Below are 22158 nucleotides of genomic sequence, written 5' to 3'. Positions count from 1 at the left end.
TACGGAACTCCGCAAAATGTAATAAAACATACTGATAAGAAATTTACATTGTGAGCCCAACTAGGGACGGTGATGATGATGTTTGTAATTAATGACGCTCAATAAGCAAGTAAAATATATAAATAAAATCACATAACATTGGTTATTTAACTTTCTACCATGGATACAAATGACCTAAAAATGTTGTGTCTATTTGAAATATTCAAAACTCTCTTGCTTTATATCCCCCATTGCCCCTTCTTACTATATAATGTACATGTTGTGCTATGTACTGTAGACGGCCATGTATCTTTTGTACTATACAGCAACCAGTAAAGTGGAAATACAATGTAGAAGAGAAATCACTTGTGGCTGCAGAATACAGATCTGTCTGCTGTTGTGACAGTAGATTACAAGCCTCCGAATCTCTGTGAACAACATGTAGAATACAGACAGAAGGTGCTGATATTACGCATGTCTGTCGAGTATGATGATTGATGGATAGCTCTCATTTACTACTAGATGCCAATATCCATCCTGCTATTGAGCTGTCTAACCTTTATAGTCCCTGCGGTTATAGAGCTGCCAGAAGTTTTATATTGCAAATTATTGTTTTACATCCTATATGTAGGAAAAAGAAATTTGAGCAAAATTAGGGAACAAGCTAAACAAATTAATATTGTTATCTATGCTAAGTTTACAGACTATTGGGACTTGCAAAATAAGAAAAGTGGCCCACCATTGCTTGCACTTTATTACCCAAATGCTACCAGTCAGTGCCACACAGTACTACCCAAATAAAATTGCCTTTCCAAACAGCAGTACAATCTGTAAGTTGTAATGAGAAGCTAATCTGCCAAAATTTTAAATTTGGTATTTTCATCGAACCTGTCCAGGAAAATCAATTTTGTAACCTACTTACCTGTGCCTTATTATGTACTGGGGTCTGTCTAGACCCTAGAGTATAATAAACGTATGGTGAAAAAATTATACGTTTCCACTCACCTATCCTGTTCTCTGTACAGCTCCCTTTGGCATCTTCTTTATTAGTCTACAGTACGCAACATCCTCTTCCTCCATATTCACCTTGTGCCACGGCTTTCAGCGCTACGTAGGCCTCTGTTGTCTTAATGCAGCTGCTAGCTAGGCTATGCTGATGGATGTGTAAGGGGGTGGCATTGCTATGGACAGTAGAGACAAACTGCCACTTTAAGAGACAGAACGCCCTTGGCTAGAGCAATGGGACATCCTTCTGGGGATAACGAAGGTGTCTTTCCCGTGTTGCTGCGAGGAGCCATGAAGATATACAAAGAAGGAGTTTAGAAGATGGAATTCACCGTTTCTAGGAGCAGGCTTGGAATCTTCACAAAAGGACAAGACCATGTTGCACAGAGCTTCCAGGGAGGCCCCCAGGAAGGAACTGAGACACCAATGTTACTGTGAGTGTTAACCCCATGTGCGCACATGTTTAGGGCTTAGTATAGACTGCAATAGACAGCCGGAGTAGCAGCGGCCAATCAGGCTACAGTTAGATTAGCAGCAAACTGTACTTTATTGTATTGTTTTGCCTTTTGAAAAATACACTGATCTGTAATAGTTGGTGCACCATGCTGTTAAGAATGGGTCACCAAGGAGGATGGCAGAAACAGGCTAAGCAACCAGAAAACCAGAGAGGTTGGTAACTAAGCGGATTGCAGACCCCTGATCCTATCCACACAACTAGCAGTAGCCGTGGAGCGTACCTACGATGCCCTTGACGCCTCGGCACTACCGGAGAGCTAACTAAGCCTAAAGCAAGAAAGGTGAAATCTAAACTGCCCCAGAGCAGACCCCAAAAGGAATAGATAGCCCCCAAACATATATTGTCGGTGAGACAAGATGAAACACAAATGCAGGCAGAAAAATAGACTGAGCAAATGATGGGGCCCAAACTGACTAGACAGGATAGGAAAGGAAAGACACTGTCTGCAATCACACAAAAACCCTGAAAAATCCAACACTTCTGATGTACAAAAAAACACTGAAGTCACACGACTTCGCCCCCACTATATCAGCACTCCGGTATGAACTGGGAGCAAAGCAAAAGAGACCAATATAACAGGGGACTGAACAAACTGACACAGGCTGTAACATAAGGTGCGGTGGTCCAGCACGGCCCCCAGAGGAGCAAGCTGAACCTGCACAACAAGCAGAGAGAGTCAAAACCAGATCAGATGCAAAGGATTAGCAAATGAACCACTTAGCTGAGGAAGGCAACCGGTTCAGCCGCTCGATCCTTGTTCACATTCACGTCACTTGGCAAGTGAAAAGGTTTTAAATACTAGAGTAGGGACTGTCCCGCAAGGGTTGCTGTGACGTGGCGGGATGGCTTGTACATTATTTTGATCAAAATTATGTTTACTAAATACCCTTATTATTATTATTATTACCTTTATGCATTATTTGCAGTTTATTTTTTACTTTTTAGTTCAGGATATTTGTGTTTTTTGCTTTTTGTTTTCTCAAGAAGCCCTTCAGCGATTGATCCGCGTCTGTGGGACGCAGAGGAGTGTGCCTTCTTATCAGGCGTTAGGGGTCATCAGGGCCCCTGGGAAGGAGTCTGTAATCCTGCCTCCCAAGCGAGAAAGTATATTACACCTTCCAGTGGGGACTCATCGCAACCTTTACAGGCTGGAGGTGATAGTTCAGACTGTGGTAGGCGGAGGAGAAGACCAAGAAGTCATGATAGCTCGTACGATAGCTGTGGTCCAGCAAGGACACGTCCCCATAAGAGCTTTGAACGTGGGCCCCGGGGAAGTCACCTTGCCACGGGGGACAGATCTGGCCCAGGTGTACCTACAAAAGGGTGAAGTGGTGAGTCATAAATAGATGTCTTTATTGCCGATCGAAGGTATGGGGTGGACTGTGGCAGTCGCTGCGGGGCCCGAAGAGATGCCATCCCCCAAGTGGAATGGGCGAATCATCCTTGACAAAATGGAAGTGGCTGTGAAGGCTCTTGGCCCTGAGTGTGTGCGGGCGATAGAAGCTATGCTTTGGGAAAATCAGGCCGCATTCGCCCATCACGCCGAAGATTTTGGCTGTACCAAAGCGATCACACAAGAAATACCGACTGGGGATGCTCGTCCAATTCGAGGATCATACCGGCAAATCCCACGCAAGATGTACCAAGAGGTGAAGACATTCCTGAAGCAGATGCTGGATTCAGGAGGAGTGCAGAGTAGTCAGAGTCCTTGGGTGGCACCGGTGGTGCTCATCAAGAAGAAGGATGGGACCATCCGGTTCTGTGTAGATTACAGGAAACTCAATGCCTGCACTGTGCGAGACTCATATCTGTTACCACACATCGAGGAATCCTTGACAGTGTTGGGGAAAGCCAAGTACTTCTCCACTTTGGACCTAGCAAGCGGATACTGGCAAGTGGCCATGGCCGACAAAGACAAGGAAAAGACTGCCTTCATCCTCCCTATAGGATTGTTCAAGTTTAACCGGATGCCCATCAGGATCTCCAATGCTCTGGGCACATTTCAACAGCTGATGGAAAAGTGTTTGGGAGACTTAAACTTTGAGGCTACCCTGATCTATCTGGATGACAACATTGTGTTCTCTGCCTCGTTCGAAGACCATCTTTCCCAGCTTGGACAGGTACTCGGAAGACTGCAGGCTCATAGCCTGAAGGTGAAGCCAAAGAAGTGCCACCTCTTCAAGAAAGAGATTGAGTACCTGGGCCACATAGTGTCACAAGAGGGAGTTCTGCCTTCACCAGAAAAAGTGGCTGCTATCCAGAAGTCGCAAAGATGGTGGGTCCTCTGAATGAACTGCTGAGGGGGACCGCCGGAGTGCCGAAGACTCAGTGCATCATCTGGGACCAGGGGCGAGATGAGGCCTTCCAGGCTCTAAAGAATGCTCTTACTTCAGCCCCGATTTTGGCCTACACAGATTTCGATCAACTGTTCCTGTTGTATACAGATGGTAGCCTTCATGGACTCAGTGCAGTACTTTCCCAAATACAGGATGGACATGAGAGAGTCATCGGGTATGCCAGTAGGTCCCTGCGAGACAGTGAAAGAAACACCCATAATTACAGCTCTTTCCGGTTAGAGATCCTGGCTCTCGTGTGGGCCATGACAGAGAAGTTTGCGGGCTTCCTGGCAGTGACAAGGATTCAAGTTCAAACGGTCAATAATCCCCTGGCCCACCTTGAGAATGCTAAATTGGGGACCTTAGAACAACGGTGGGTGGCCCGCCTGGCCAAGTTTGACTTTACCAGCCATTATCACTCTGCTACTGAAAATGCAAATGCCGATGGCCTGTCACGAGTGATGGTGGTAACTCCAGTGGGGGATCTCGATGAACAACTCGAAGAGGAAGAAACCCCAGACTTCCGTAAGTTCAAGAGCCCAGTGGTTGCAGTCCAGTCAAGTAGGGAGGCCTGCGCACTACCCCGATCTCTGGGGAGAACCAAAGAAGAGTGGGGAAATGTTCAAGATGAAGACGGAGGGCTGAGACAGATTAAATGCTGGATAGCGCAGAAGTGGAAGCCAGGCAAACAAGAGAGAGATAGTCTGGATGCTGAGATGAAGTGTCTTACACCAGTGGGATAGGCTGGAGGTGCGAGAATCGGTGCTATATCGCAAGAGGCAACAGCCGAAAGATACTGAAGGTGGCAGGTGGTCATCCCAGGAGGAATGGCCCAAGAAGTGGCTAAAGATGTCCACGAATTCGGAGCCCACTTCGGGTCCACAAAGACCTACCAGTGGATACAGCGGCACGTGTACTTCCCTCTGTTGGAGTCCATGGTAGAAGAGGTTTGCTGGCAGGCATGTAAGGGGGTGGCATTGCTATGGGCAGTAGAGACAAACTGCCACTTTAAGAGACAGAACCCCCTTGACTAGAGCAATGGGACATTCGGCTTTCCCTGCAATAAGACTGTGTTGGTTTGTTCAGTCAGCTATGAGAGAGGAGGGGCTGTTTTTCCTGTGAGCCTTCTGAACTGGGAGTCTGCAGGAAGCAGGCGTGCTGTGAGCTGTGAGGAGAAAAACGTGTAGCTTGTAACCGCCTGAACTTTTGGGATTTTGTATACCCTTCTGGGGATAACGAAGGTGTCTTTCCCGTGTTGCTGCGAGGAGCCACGAAGATATACAAAGAAGGAATTCAGAAGAGGGAATTCACCGTTTCTAGGAGCAGGCTTGGAATCTTCACACAAGGGCAAGACCACGTTGCACAGAACTTCCAGGGAGGCCATTGCATCATCATGCAGAACTGCAGGGGGCCCCCCAGGAAGGAACTGAGACACCAATGTTACTGTGAGTGTTAACCCCGTGTGTGCACATGTTTAGGGCTTAGGATAGGCTGCAATAGACAGAGCATGGTGGCCATGCGGCCGGAGTAGCAGCGCTAGTCAGGCTATAGTTTGATTATCAGCATACTGTACTTTATTGTATTGTTTTGCCTTTTGAAAAATACACTGATCTGTAATAGTTGGTGCACCGTGCCATTTGTACAGCCCAGCTAGAGAATATCACTTTTGTAAATTGTTTTATGTCATTGCATACCCCTGTTTACACTTTCCTAACACTGCATTCCTTGCCTGTAAATAAATTAACCCTTTGTTGTTTGCATCTCATCTTGTGTACTGTAGTCTCCATGCATTGTGGTGGTCCCCCGGCCATCGCTTCATATGTCATGAAGTCATCACCTGCATTTTCAGGGCATAACGTGCCATGGAAAAGTAAAGCCACAGGAAGCTCCATGAAGAATCAGATGGGGAGCAGAAGGCATTGGTGAGTGTCACGTGGACCCGTCCTGTGTGACACGACCCGCAGGCCGGTAACTAAAACAACAAGACACGGCACGTGTAACTGTCCTGTGTGACACGACCCGCAGGCCGGTAACTAAAACGACAAGACACGGGGGAAGGGGAAACAGTTACAGCGGTGGGCCCTGCGATAGGGAACAGGGATGTGGAGACCTCCTGCACTCCCCTGAGTCAGTGTCCCTAACACTCCTAACGTTCCATTTACAGGCTCCTCACCTGTCGCCGAGCCGGAACCTGTGACCCTAGCACACCCTACACCTATCCCTTGCTAGGGAGCTGGGTGGTGCAGGCACTGGCCCCACCACTGTACTAATACACACCAGGGAAAAATACAAACAGGGAAACACCACTTAGCTTTGCTCTGTTGCTCTTGCTCCCAGCAACAGAGTCCACCACCTGAATGCAGCTTTCCTCCTGAATAGCTGCCACCAAGCTCTGTCAGAGCTGCAAGGAAATCCCCTCTGACTCCTTCCACACCAGGACTCTGACTGTGCTGCCAGGAACTCTCTCTAGCTCCTTTCTCCACCAAGGATGGTTGGAAATGAACACTATCACCAACAGTGATTGCAATCACCTGAAACTCTTTTATAGGTAAGAGCAAGCAATCACACCTGCTTCATAATCACGTGCACTAAACTAAAGTAACCAGAGTGCAATGACCCTAACGGCCACCGGGGGAAAACTAGAACTGAAACCACCACAGTGCAATGACCCTAATGGCCACCGGGGGCAAACCCAAACTTAAGCACACAGCTTAAGGAAAAAAAGGTTACATGTGCTTTATATCTGTCATGATCCAGCATGGATCATGACAGTACCCTCCCCTTAATGAGGGGCCTCTGGACCCTCAAGACCACTCCTCATCAGTGAACCACCTACAGTGGGGACGCCCAGAACCAGAGTTCACCCCTGCAACTACCTGCACATCAGGTTGATGACAAACGAGTACCGCTGGTATTGGCAATGTATGTTCTGGAGGCACCAAACATCTCCGAAGCGCCAACCTGGGGAACGAGTTGTGTATGTGTATGTTTGGGGGTAACTCGAGCTGGTAAGACTCCGCAACACACTTCCACTGGATGTTTTTTGGTGGCCACTCATACATGCTCGTTCACACACAGGTCCGAACCTGAACGTTTATTGCCACACATTCGTTTGTCACAATTCGGTGAACTCTTTCTGGGATTGACAACAGAGGCGTCCCCCTGTGTCACCACACTCACACCCCCGCAATTCAACATGGGGTACACCACCCTCCAACCCCTTCCACCACGAGGTCTGTGCCTCCCAGGGTTAGCTAATGGCGAGGGTTGAGACTTGCCCCTACTCTCCTGCAGCACATCTGCTGCTCTCACTGGAGAGAAAGGGGTCAGTTGAAGAGAGACGGCAAAGAGAGTAGTCCCTAGGCAGCAGCCCTCACACGACTGCCCCCAGCTGACCACTTCCCTCGCCCGCCAATCTATTACCGGGTTGTGTTTTTTCAGCCAAGGTAGGCCTAAAACGATAGCTACTGGCATTCCCTCCAAGACATAGCATGACAAGGACTCTTCATGATGTCCTATACATAGATGGATATTTTCTACGAGTTGGGTCAAGCTCCCCTGGCTCAGTGGAACAGAGTTTATGGCCTGGACACTTATAGGTTTGGCTAGCGTCCTACACCTCAGGCCATGAGTCTGGACAAAGCGAGCATCCACCAGATTGACTCCTGCTCCGCTGTCCACAAGCACCGGTATTACCTCCGGTACCCCGCCAGCCAGCACCTCTGCTGACATAGTAAGTTGGGAGGGTAAAATGGAGGAAATATACACTCCCTGGTCACCTCCCTCCAAGCGACCAGGGGAATGCGGCTTCTGAGATGACACGGATAATTTGGCGCGCATTGGGCAAGCCTTAAGGACATGACCAGTCTGCCCACAGTAAAAACATGCCGACACCACTCCCTGAACCGTAGGCAGGCCTGAACACACACTAGCTCCTCCTACTTGCATAGGTTCATCTGGAGATATGGCATGAACTGGGTATGCTCTCAAAAAATGGCCCGGTTTCCCACAGGAAAAGCAACCCCCCCACCACGACAAACCGCAGACACCCCCTTTTTTGTACCAACAACACCGGGCTGTCTGGGTTCCTCCATCTGCACTGGTGGGTCCTCCTCCCTAGCGAGGACATCAGGGGGCACATTATGTGTATGTCTCTCCCTAAGGCGTCTATCCACCCGGATGGCAAGGGACATGGCGGCCTCCAGCGACCTGGGGGCAGTGTACTGCACCAGAGTATCCTGCAACTTTGGAGACAGACCCTGCACAAATTGACACCTAAGTGCAGGGTCATTCCACTGAGTGTTAGTGGCCCACCTCCTAAACTCTGAGCAGTACTCCTCAGCAACCCGGGCTCCCTGTTTACACGCCAAAAGTCACCAAAAACTTGTCCACGGACTCTAATGATGGTCAATCGTCCGGCAGGGAGAAGGCCCAGGATTGGGGATCCCCCTTAAGAAGGGACATAATGATTCCCACCCGTTGCTCTTCATTCCCTGATGAACGAGGAAGCAGCCTGAAATATAATTTGCAGGCTTGCTGAAATACCAAGAATTGATCTCTCCCTCCAGAAAACCTGTCAGGGAGGGATATCTTGGGTTCTGGCTGAGCCTGTGCTGAACCAGACCCCCAAAGCCCACCAACAGCTGCAGCTGCTGCATCAACTCACCGTGCAGCCCCCTAATCTCCTCAGTAAAGACTTGTAGCATTTGGGCAAAAGTCTGCCTTGGGTCCATGGCTCAGCAGAAAAAAAGTTAAGGGTTGGTTATAATGTCACGTGGACCCGTCCTGTGTGACACAACCCGCAGGCCGGTAACTAAAACAACAAGACACAGCACGTGTAACTGTCCTGTGTGACACGACCCACAGGCCGGTAGCTAAAATGACAAGACACGGGGGAAGGGGAAACAGTTACAATGGTTGGCCCTGCGATAGGGAATGGGGAAGTGGAGACCTCTTGCACTCCCCTGAGTCAGTGTCCCTAACACTCCTAAAGTTCCCTATACAGGCTCCTCACCTGTCCCCGAGCCGGAACCTGCGACCCTAGCACACCCTACACCTATCCCTTGCTAGGGAGCTGGGTGGTGCTGGCACTGGCCCCACCGCTGTACTAATACACACCAGGGAAAAATACAAACAGGGAAACACCACTTAGTTTTGCTCTGTTGCTCTTGCTCCTAGCAACAAAGTCCACCACCAGAATGCAGCTTTCCTCCTGAATAGCTGCCACCAAGCTCTGTCAAAGCTGCAAGGAAATCCCCTCTGACTCCTTCCACACCAGGACTCTGACTGTGCTGCCAGGAACTTTCTCTAGCTCCTTTCTCCACCAAGGATGGTTGGAAATGAACACTATCACCAACAGTGATTGCAACCACCTGAAACTCTTTTATAGATAAGAGCCAGCAATCACACCTGCTTCACAATCACGTGCACTAAACTAAAGTAACCAGAGTACAATGACCCTAACGGCCACCGGGCAAAAACTAGAACTGAAACCACCACAGTGCAATGACCCTAATGGCCACCGGGGGCAAACCCAAACTTAAGCACACAGCTTAAGGAAAAAAAAGGTTACATGTGCTTTATATCTGTCATGATCCAGCATGGATCATGACAGTACCCTCCCCTTAATGAGGGGCCTCTGGACCCTCAAGACCGCTCCTCATCAGTAAACCACCTACAATGGGGACGCCCAGAACCAGAGTTCACCCCTGCAATTACCTGCACATCAGGTTGATGACAAAAGAGTACCGCTGGTATTGGCAATGTATGTTCAGGAGGCACCAAACATCTCCGAAGCGCCAACCTGGGGAACGAGTTGTGTATGTGTATGTTTGGGGGTAACTCGAGCTGGTAAGACTCCGCAACACACTTCCACTGGATGTTTTTTGGTGGCCACCCATATATGCTCGTTCACACACAGGTCCGGACCTGAACGTTTATTGCCACACATTCGTTTGTCACAATTCGGTGAACTCTTTCTGGGATTGACAACAGAGGTGTCCCCCTGTGTCACTACACTCACACCCCCGCAATTCAACACGGGGTACACCACCCTCCAACCCCTTCCACCATGAGGTCTGTGCCTCCCAGGGTTAGCTAATGGCAAGGGTTGAGACTTGCCCCTACTCTCCTGCAGCACATCTGCTGCTCTCACTGGAGAGAAAGGGGTCAGTTGAAGAGAGACGGCAGAGAGAGTAGTCCCTAGGCAGCAGCCCTCACACGACTGCCCCCAGCTGACCACTTCCCTCGCTCACCAATCTATTACCGGGTTGTGTTTTTTCAGCCAAGGAAGGCCTAAAACGATAGCTACTGGCATTCCCTCCAAGACATAGCATGACAAGGACTCTTCATGATGTCCTATACATAGATGGATATTTTCTACGAGTTGGGTCACGCTCCCCTGGCTCAGTGGAACAGAGTTTATGGCCTGGACACTTATAGGTTTGGCTAACGTCCTACACCTCAGGCCATGAGTCTGGACAAAGCGAGCATCCACCAGATTGACTCCTGCTCCGCTGTCCACAAGCACCGGTATTACCTCCGATACCCCGCCAGCCAGCACCTCTGCTGACATAGTACCTTGGGAGGGCAAAATGGAGGAAATATACACTCCCTGGTCGCCTCCCTCCTAGCGACCAGGGAAATGCGGCTTCTGAGATGACACGGATAATTTGGCGCGCATTGGGCAAGCCTTAAGGACATGACCAGTCTGCCCACAGTAAAAACATGCCGACACCACTCCCTGAACCGTAGGCAGGCCTGAACACACACTAGCTCTTCCTACTTGCATAGGTTCGTCTGGAGACTTGGCATGAACTTGGCAGGCTCTCATAAAATGGCCCGGCTTCCCACAGGAAAAGCAAACCCCCCCACCATGACGAACCGCAGACACCCCCTTTTTTGTACCAACAACACCGGGCTGTCTGGGTTCCTCCGTCCGCACTGGTGGGTCCTCCTCCCTAGCGAGGACATCAGGGGGCACATTTTGTGTATGTCTCTCCCTAAGGCGTCTATCCACCCGGATGGCAAGGGACATGGCGGCCTCCAGAGACCTGGGGGCGGTGTACTGCACCAGAGTATCCTGCAACTTTGGAGACAGACCCTGCACAAATTGACACCTAAGTGCAGGGTCATTCCACTGAGTGTTAAGGTACTGTCACACTTAGTGATGCACCAGCGATCCCGACCAGCGATATGACGTGGTCAGGATCGCTGGTACATCGCTAAGTGGTCGCTAGTGAGCTGCCACACAGGCAGATCTCACCAGCGACATAGCAGGGGTCAGGGGTCGTTACTTTCCTGTCAGACGAGGCGATCCTGACGTCCTCCCGCCCACGTCCACGCGTCGCTCGTCGGCGCCACTGGAAGCTGACGACGAGAAACGGTCCTGGACATTCTCGCACGATCAGCGATAATCAGCGGGGGAGCGGTCGGAGGTAAGTATCAGACATAGCGATATCGCTAGCAATATCGCTATAACGTCACAAAAAACAGTGACGTTATAGCGATATTGCTAGCGATATCGCTTAGTGTGACAGGCCCTTTAGTGGCCCACCTCCTAAACTCTGAGCATGCATCATGACAGTGAGCAGCAAGGTCGAATTTTTTTTTCCACGCTTTCTCAACCCCACTTTGCACAATAGAAATCACAAAAAAAATCCCATTCAGTATAATTTGAGGCATATTTAATTCCTCTCTAACTGATTCGCTGATATCTATTAAATGGTAAAGGTATTACTGCCAATTCTCATAAATGATGGTGTCATAGTTTACATGTTCCAAGCATTGGTTTCTAATGGGGCTGCATTTCTTGCAGTTTCCCTATAAAATCGGGGTAACCTGGGCAGTTGTCCAGATTGCTATCCCTTAAAACTGTCCCTGCTTGCAGTATTGATCTTACCTCCTTCACTGCCTACGGATCTCACTCAGCAGTGGTAGGCATGGTACCTGTGTACATTGGAATGTGTATGCTTGGATTATGTGGGTAAAATTCATATGTTTAAGATACTTCTTCCCAAAAATAAGAAAAAAAAATCTTAATTTGTCTCTTTTAGGCTAAGTGCACACGTACCGGAACTCTAGCGGAAATTACCGCGAGAATTCCGGAATTCCAGTCCGCGGGAAAATCGCATTTTAAATTCCCGTGATTTTCCCACGGAAAAACTAGCATTTTGCAAGCGTATTTAGCTTGCAAAATGCTAGCGTTCTCCAAGCGATCTGTAGCATCGCTTGGAGAACTGATTGACAGGTTGGTCACACTCGTCAAACATAGTGTTTGACAAGTGTGACCAACTTTTTACTATTGAGGCTGCCTATGCGACATCAGTAGTAAAATATAGAATGTAAAAAAAAAATAAAAAATAGTGTTATTCTTACCTTCCGACGTCCCGCGCACGCGTTCCCAGTAGTCCTTTGCGAAAATGCCCGCGATGACGTCAGTTCTCGCGGGAACGCGACGTCTCGCGGTAATTCGCGATGACGTCGCGCGAATTACCACGAGACTTCGCGATCCCGCGAGATCGGACGCCATCGCGGGCATTTTTGCAAAGGACTACTGGGAACGGGAGCGTGGAGAGAGGCGGGAAGGCTGCGCGGGACGCCGGAGGGTGAGAATAACAATATTTTTTATTTTAAATTCTATTTTTTACAGGGATATGGTACCCAAAGCCCGGAGGACAGTCTCCTCTCCTCCGGACCGTGGGTACCATCCGCAATTGTTCTGCTTACTTTCCGCATGGTGTGCACAGCCACATGCGGGAAATAAGCGGAACAATGCATTCCTATGGGTGCGGGATCGCCGCGATTCCGCAAATTAATGAGCATGCTGCGGTTTTTACCGCGAAGCGATTCCGCCGCGGTAAAAACCGCAGCATTAGCACAGCATTGCGGAATCCCATAGGAATGCATGGGATGCTTATTTTTCACGTTTTCGCGGCAAAATCGCGCGGTTAAAACTGCCGCGGAAACGCGAAAAAAACGCCACGTGTGAACTCAGCCTTAGGTGTAGCTCAAACTTTGTGTCTTCTGTTTGCTTTTATGCGGAAGGAAAATACCCCATCACTTTCTCCTTATAAATAGAGATTTGGTGGACACTCACAGTAAATCTAAACACTGCATTTAAGTCTATGTTTCATGTGTGAAACGCTCACCTGCGTTTTCCTGTCCTTCAAACTAAACTGCGAGTTTTAGAAGTATTATACTCTATATTTTTTCAGTTTTCCTTTTGTACTTGGACCATCTCATGTCAGTTTTTTACAATTGTCTTGAAATCTTTGCAGTACTCAGTTGTCTTTTCATCTTTATACCAGAACTAGTGATTGTTTTGCTTGGCATCAATACAGAAAATTTTTTTTGCAGATACATCTTCCTTGATCCACATAAGCTTAAATAGATTTGCCTGGCAGCAAATACCCTGCCATTTAGAAGTAACATGTAAACTCTTTTCAGCTTGTTTTTGCTTCTTTTTGTCTCGTGAACAAAACACTTGACTTAGACTGCAAAATATATATGAGGGTTCTCCCAATATATTATTCTGTTACCACAAGAAACAGTCATGGAGGCCAAATAATAGTTTCTCCCCCCAAAAAATCACAGTAAGAGCAATAAAAATCTATCTATAGAGGAAAAAACCTGACCAGCAGATCCTAGTGTAAACAGGTGCAAGCTGCAATAACTGCATTATATAGAAAAAGAAAACACAGCAGCACTCTATATAAGCCAAGATATATGCAAATACTGAAGACATTGAATTTAAACTGTGTTATTACTCAGTAAGATGTACTTACATAAATGAAGGTTCTTAGCACATAAACTGGCCACTTCATGTGTAGTAAGGGACAGATTGGGGGGTGGTCCACTGCTTACCGCGCACAGACGACACAGAGACGAGACAGAGGCAGATTTTCGGGTACAACAGGTCCGAGTTTATTGGCCGTCCTCCTGACGACCTTAGCAATACACCGCAGCACCTTTACAGCTCTCAGTATTCAGGCCCGGGTACCTGCACCTTCCTTCTGTCGTAGTGACGTTCCTCGTGGCTCTTTCACTGGGGCTGCCCTAGGCCTATCTACCACCAGCGCTTCACCAGTCCGAGGTCGTCGTCAATTTGGTACCCCCGGGGCCTCGTCTGTTCTGCGGTTCTTCGTGTCAGGGCCACCCCCCTGACTTCTTTTCTCCTCAGTCCCCTGGTCGAGCTCTCCACTGCTGTTCGTTCTCCTTCACTGTCTCTTCTCCTCCTGAGCTCCTCCCGGGACTGGCAACCTCTGGAACCCTCTCCTGTCCTATTTATCTCCCTCCTCGGGAATTTCCCTCCTGGGTTCCTATCTCTCCGCCCCCCATGACTAAGCGTTTTCGTAGCCTTAAGCTGCTGTCAAGTCCTGTTCTCACGCTCCCCCTGCCATCTTGTGGTCAAACTTAGGTACTGCACTCCTATTCCATTTTCCCCAGTTGTTTCCCTTCTATTATGACAAACGTCCAACTATAGTGCACCAACCGTCCCTCCTCCCTACAGACAAGTCCATTCATCCGGTCACTTTCCATACACATGTATGCCCATCAACCACGGCAAGGTGACCTCCATTTGATGGGTCCCTCTTCTACTGTACAGCCTACTGTTAAATGGACAAAACATGCCTCTCTGGACCATGAGCATGAGCCTACAATTCAAATGGGTGAGTAGAACTGATGAAAATCACCTGCAGGTCAATGGGAGGAGTGCAGAATCAGGCTGGAGGCAGTCACACCTCCAATAGTAAAATATAGGGAAAAAACCTGACCTTCACCTCCTAGTTTTGAACAGGTGCCTGCTGACGATAGCTGTATTATATTACATTTACATTTATATGCATTTACTACTGGAGGTGAGACTGCCTCCAGCCTGACTCTACACTCCTCCCATTAACCAGAAGGTGATTTTCATCAGTTCTACTTACCCATCTAAATTGTAGGCTCATAGCAATAACGATAAAACTACCCGGCCTATTACTGAGTAGGTCCTCTTGAGCCACCTTATCTGACTCCACATGGCCTCTGAAACTTTGGTATATTGACCTATACTTAGATTAGTGGGAGTCTGACTTCCAATACTTGGAAAAAAAAAAGGGAGAGAAAGCACCACTGCAAAAAAGTGCACACTGCACCAATTATAATTAAGACTGAAATAAGTAATTTTTATTGATACAAAAGAGTTATACACAATAAAAACATGATAAAATCACAAAACTATGGCATCCATAGTACCCATAATACATATCAACACATAAATATCATACATATAAGCACATATAATGTGAGCATATGATCCAGCAACACTGTGGCACTATAGCAGTATCCCTCCCTATTCCTAGGCTCATGAGGACTATATAACCCTAGACAAAGCCCAGCCCATAGATGAATTGGAGCAACCACACACAAAAATCCATGCTATATAATTTTCATACCAGGACCCTATTAAGCCCAGATAGCAAGAAAGGGGGGAAAAAGTTAAACCCTCCACATATCAGTGGTGCCATATGCGTGGGGTAATGGTCCTGGGTATGGCATCCGTGTATCTGTATTTTTATTGTGGCTATTGATCGTTTTTATGGCAGTTTTTGATACTATGTGTTTTGGCACCACTGATATGTGGAGGGTTTAACTTTTCCCCCCCTTTCTTGCTATCTGGACTTATTAGGGTCCTGGTATGAAAATTATATAGCATGGATTTTTGTGTGTGGTTGCTCCAATTCATCTATGGGCTGGGCTTTGTCTAGGGTTATATAGTCCTCATGAGCCTAGGAATAGGGAGGAATACTGCTATAGTGACACAGTGTTGCTGGATCATATGCTCACATTATATGTGCTTATATGTATGATATTTATGTGTTGATATGTATTATGGGTAGTGTTGAGCATTCCGATACCGCAAGTATCGGGTATCGGACGATACTTGCTGTATCGGAATTCCGATACCGACTTCCGATATTTTTTCAATATCGGAAGTCGGCATCGGAATCGGAAGTTCAAAGTTGATTGACAGCCGAAATGACGTCATCATGATGCGCGGTGTGTGCGCATCATGATGCGCCGTCATTTCGGGCCTTCCGGGGGTCTCTGCCGGCCTGCCGGGGGGCTGTGTGGACTGCCCGGGGTCTGTACCGGCCTGCCGAGGGGCTGTGCCGGCCTGCCGGTGGTCTGTGCACCCTGTGGGGGTCTGTACCGGCCTGCCGGGGGGCTGTGCCGGCCTGCCGGGGGGCTGTGCTGATGTCCGGGGGTCTGTGCAAGCATGGTCCGATGGGACTACAAGTCCCATCTGGCGATGCCTGCTACCATGACAGTGATTGACACATTAGCCAATGATGGGACAGTAGTAGTCCCATCATCCGGCTAATGTGTTAAATGTTAAAAAAAAAATATATATATATATACTACATACATACTACATACATACTACATGCATGCTACATACATACTACATGCTACATACATACCACATATATACTACATGCATGCTACATACATACTACATGCTACATACATACCACATATATACTACATGCATGCTACATACATACTACATGCTACATACATACTACATATATACTACATGCATGCTACATACATACTACATGCTACATACATACTACATATATACTACATGCATGCTACATACATACTACATGCTACATACATAACACATATATACTACATGCATGCTACATACATACTACATGCTACATACATACCACATATATACTACATACATACTACATGCATGCTACATGCTACATACATACCACATACATACTACATACATACTACATACATACTACATGCATGCTACATACATATTACATGCTACATACATAACACATATATACTACATGCATGCTACATACATACTACATGCTACATACATACCACATACATACTACATGCATGCTACATACATACTACATGCTACATACATACCACATATATACTACATACATACTACATGCATGCTACATGCTACATACATACCACATACATACTACATACATACTACATACATACTACATGCATGCTACATACATACTACATGCCACATACATACTACATATATACTACATGCATGCTACATACATACTGCATGCTACATACATACTACATACATACTACATACATACTACATGCATGCTACATACATACTACATACATACTACATGCTACATACATACCACATATATACTACATACATACTACATGCATGCTACATACATACTACATGCTACATACATACCACATATATACTACATACATACTACATGCATGCTACATACAATACATACATAGACATACAGTACATATAACATAGAGTAACATACTTACCAATACTTGTCACATTGTTCCCCGAAGCCATTGTCTTTTACGGAATAAATATTAACATAACAAACCACAAAAATACTCACCCATGATCCGAAGCAGTCCACGAGTGTGTCCCACGACGATCTTGGGTAGAGAACTGCAGCATCAGCTGATGCTGCCGTTCTCTACGGGCTGCAGGAATCCAATGACGGAAGGTAGGTATACTTCCGCACTGTATTCCTCCGCCACTTAAAAAAAAAAAGTCCCTAGTCTCACTTTATGCCATTGCTGCGTGGGAAATTCCCACACAGCAATGGCATAAAGTGAGACTAGGGACTTTATACCATGGGATCATGGGTGAGTATTTTTGTGGTTTGTTATGTTAATATTTATTCCGTAAAAGACAATGGCTTCGGGGAACAATGTGACAAGTATTGGTAAGTATGCTACTCTATGTTATATGTACTGTATGTCTATGTATGTATTGTATGAATGTATTGTATGTAGCATGCATGTAGTATGTATGTAGTATGTATATAGCATGTAGTATGTATGTAGCATGCATGTAGTATGTATGTAGCATGCATGTAGTATGTATGTAGCATGCATGTAGTATGTATGTAGTATATATGTAGCATGTAGTATGTATGTAGCATGCATGTAGTATGTATGTAGTATGTATGTAGCATGCATGTAGTATGTATGTAGCATGCATGTAGTATATATGTAGTATGTATGTAGCATGCATGTAGTATGTATGTAGCATGCATGTAGTATGTATGTAGTATGTATGTAGCATGCATGTAGCATGCATGTAGTATGTAGCATGTATGTAGTATGCATGTAGTATATATGTAGTATGTATGTTACATGTAGTATATATGTAGTATGCATGTTGCATGCATGTAGTATATATGTTGTATGTATGTTGCATGTAGTATATATGTTGTATGTATTTTGCATGTATGTAGTATGAATGTAGCATGTATGTAGTATGTAGTATGAATGTAGCATGTATGTAGTATGCATGTTGCATGTAGTATATATGTAGTATGCATGTTGTATGTATGTAGCATGTAGTATATATGTAGTATGTATGTAGTATGTATGTAGTATGTATATATGTAGTATTTATGTAGCATGTAATTTTTTTTTTTTTTTTTTTTACATTCAACACATTAGCCGGATGATGGGACTACTACTGTCCCATCATTGGCTAATGTGTCAATCACTGTCATGGTAGCAGGCATCGCCCGATGGGACTTGTAGTCCCATCGGACGATGCATGCACAGACCCCCGAAGCCTGCACAGCCCCCCCCGGCAGGCCGGCACAGCCCCCCGGAGCCTGCACAGCCCCCCGGCAGGCCGGCACAGCCCCCCGGAGCCTGCACAGACCACCGGCAGGCCGGCACAGCCCCCCGGCAGGCCGGCACAGCCCACTGGAGCCTGCACAGACCCCCTGGCAGGCCGGCACAGCCCCCCGAAAGGCCCGTACAGACCCCAGAGAGGCTGTACAAGGCAAAAACAGGGTTTTTCTTATCCCGATACCGGAAGTCCCATAGACTTGAATGGGACTTCCGGTATCGGAATCGGCGATACCGATACTTTTTTTTAAGATCGGCCGATCCATTCCGATCCGATACTTTGAAGTATCGGACGGTATCGCTCAACTCTAATTATGGGTACTATGGATGCCATCGTTTTGTGATTTTATCATGTTTTTATTGCGTATAACTCTTTTGTATCAATAAAAATTACTTATTTCAGTCTTAATTATAATTGGTGCAGTGTGCGCTTTTTTGTAGTGGTGCTTTCTCTCCCTTTTTTTTTCTATTGTTATTATTGCACTGCTGTTGCACCTGGCCATATCATTGATGTTGCTATTGTGCACAGCTGAGTGCGCCCATAATTGCACCTTGTATTTTGCATGACTTCCAATACTTATTCCAATAGTCGAGTGTTTGAAAGGGACATGGTATACTGGAATTGGCAAAGCTATATACAATGTGTAGTAGCTGTGACTGGCACGGCAATACTCTTCCATGTAAGTGAATGGGAGGAAGGTGCAGTAATATTCAGCATCATGACACAATGTATGGAGTTCTGCAAGATATAATGCACTGTGGCCCCTTTAATCCGCTAATCGGTTAATTATCTGATCATTAGTTTTAATGTTATGGCTTATTGGTGTATGTACACAGGCCAAAAAACATATGAACACACCAGCAGCATGAACCTCAGAGCTCTGAATTGCTGACAATTACAAGCACAATAACGTGGTGGAAATTACAGGAAAATCACAGATACATTTACTTTCTTGGAAAAAGTCCCTTGGTTAATGAACTGTTCAGAAATATACAGATGCTTTTCACCCTATGTGTATTACTACTATACTACTACTATTACTACTATTACTAGTACTATGACTACTAACTTTACTACTAAATTACTACTATTGCCATCATTACTATGATGATGTATTGCTATGCGGCCGCACGCTCCAGTCTGATTGCCGGTGGCAGTGCCGGGTATTAACATGCGAGACTCGTCCGAGTTTCTCGCATGTCTGAACCAGGCCTTACTTATATTACCATTGCTACAACCACCACTACTACTACTATGATCACTACTACTACCATTACTACTACTATGACTACATTACCACTACTACTACTTTTACTACCATCATTACTACCACCATTAGCGCTACTACTATCATCATTATACTACTAGATTATGGCCCGATGCTATCGCATCGGGAGGATGCGATGGCATCACACCTCTTGCCATGTTAACCCTCAACACACACACTCCTCTCACCTTTCACCATCTCCACTCACTCTTTCACTCCACATACGACCCCTTCTCTCACTCCGTCTCTCATACTCACGCCGTCATCGCCGCTGCTCCACGATCCCCGACATCTTCTTCCGCCGGCGCCATCCTGGATCCACACGTTGTCCACGCCAGCGACATGTTCTTGCGGCGACGCCATCTTGAGTATCGTGAAATCCTGTGATAGTCAAGATGGCGTCGCCGCAAGAACATGTCGCCGGCGTAGACGACGTCAGGATCCAAAATGGCGTCGGCGAAATCTCGCGAGTTTTCGCCGACGCCATTTTGGATCCCAACGTCGTCCTCGCCGGCGACATGTTCTTGCGGCGACGCCATCTTGAGTATCGTGGGATTTTGCCGATCCAAAATAGCGTCGCCGTTGGAACATGTCGCCGGCGTGGATGCCGTCGGGATCCAAAATGGCGTCGGCAAAATCTCGCGAGATTTCGCCGACGCCATTTTGGATCCCGACGTCCTCCACGCCGGCGACATGTTCTTGCGGCGACGCCATCTTGACTATTGCGGGATTTCGCCGATCCAAAATGGCGTCGCCGCAAGAACATGTCGCCAGCGTGGAGGACGTCTGGATCCAGGATGGCGCCGGCGGAAGAAGATGTCGGGGATCGTGGATCAGCGGCGATGACGGCGTGAGTATGAGAGACGGAGTGAGAGAAAGGGTCGTATGTGGAGTGAAAGAGTGAGTGGAGATGGTGAAAGGTGAGAGGAGTGTGTGTGTTGAAGGTTAACATGGAAAGAGGTGTGCGGTGACGTCACCGGTTACAACTGGACGGAAGTTGTTACAACCGGAAGCTGCTTAGGGCATTTATTATTATAGATGACTACCATTACTACTACTACAGGTAGTCCTCAACTTACGACGTTGATCCGTTCTTACGCGGCGTCGTAAACCGAATTTCAACGTAAGTCGGACCATATGTTCATACAGTACTGTACCATAATAACAGTACAGTACTGCAAACACTTAGCCTATCCAAACACCTATCCTAACACAGTACCTTACATAATTATCAATAAATATAGGTACAGTAAAATATTGTGCAGTATAGTACATTTAATGAAGTACTGTAAGTGCTGTAACAGTAATAAACAGTGTACAGTACTGTAATAAATAAAGATAATTCCAAAGAGAGAACAGGCTTATTGGGAGGAAGCTGCAGAAGGTCCTGGAGATACTGGGGCAGGTGAGTCAAGAGGGGCAGCTGAGGTAGAGTGTACAGGTACAGGATCTGTTGCAGGATCTGCTGCAGGCCTCTCTACCTTCTTGAAGTACTGCTGCAGGTTAGTTTGGAAGGAGACCATCTTCTTCTCCTCCAAGATCTCCTTGTAACACCTAAGGGAATCCATGACTCCTCTGGCAACCCTAGTGTACCTTTCCATGTTGGGATCCTCAGCCTCAAACCTTGACAACCCTTCCTCTATCAGGGCAAAACCTCCTGCCAAGCCCTGCCTTGTAAATCTCTTAGGTTCTGGGGTTGGTATGTCTTCCTCTTCCTCTATCATCTGCTTCTCCAGTTGAATAAGGTCCTCAGCAGATAACTCCTCTCCATGAGATGCCAGTAGCTCTGTGACATCATCCTCCTCCACCTCCAGATTCATTGTCTTACTCATATCAACAACGTTCTTTATGACACTAGTCACTGACTCTTGGACCTCTGTGACATCATTCACAAACTTGAGACACAGTTTTTTCCGCACACCATTCATACTGGTCTGCTTAACCTCATCCCAGGAATCAGCAATGTTATTCACAGCATCAAGGATGTTGTATGTTTTCCAAAAGTCCTTTAGAGTCAAGTCCTTATTCTTTTCAGTTGCTGCTAAAGCATTACCAATAACCCTTCGGAGGTAGTAGGCCTTGAATGTAGCAATGACTCCTTGGTCCATAGGCTGTATTAGGGCAGTGGTATTAGGTGGAAGGTAAACCACCTTGACATTACGGTTAAAGTCATCCAGATGGGCAAGGTGTCCAGGGGCATTGTCCAGAATTAGCAACACCTTAAAGGGGATATCCTTGGAGGTACCATACCACTCCACACCTGGCACAAAATGGTTGGTGAACCAGTCATCAAACACTGCAAGTGTCACCCATGCCTTCCTATTAGACTTCCAGATGACTGGTAGTTGACCCTTCGAAATGCCCT

The sequence above is a fragment of the Dendrobates tinctorius genome, unplaced genomic scaffold (assembly GCF_039654945.1).
Source record: "Dendrobates tinctorius isolate UK_male_01 unplaced genomic scaffold, ASM3965494v1 ptg000166l, whole genome shotgun sequence".
In the NCBI taxonomy this organism is placed as follows: Eukaryota; Metazoa; Chordata; class Amphibia; order Anura; family Dendrobatidae; genus Dendrobates; species Dendrobates tinctorius.
This window is presented reverse-complemented; position numbering follows the sequence as displayed.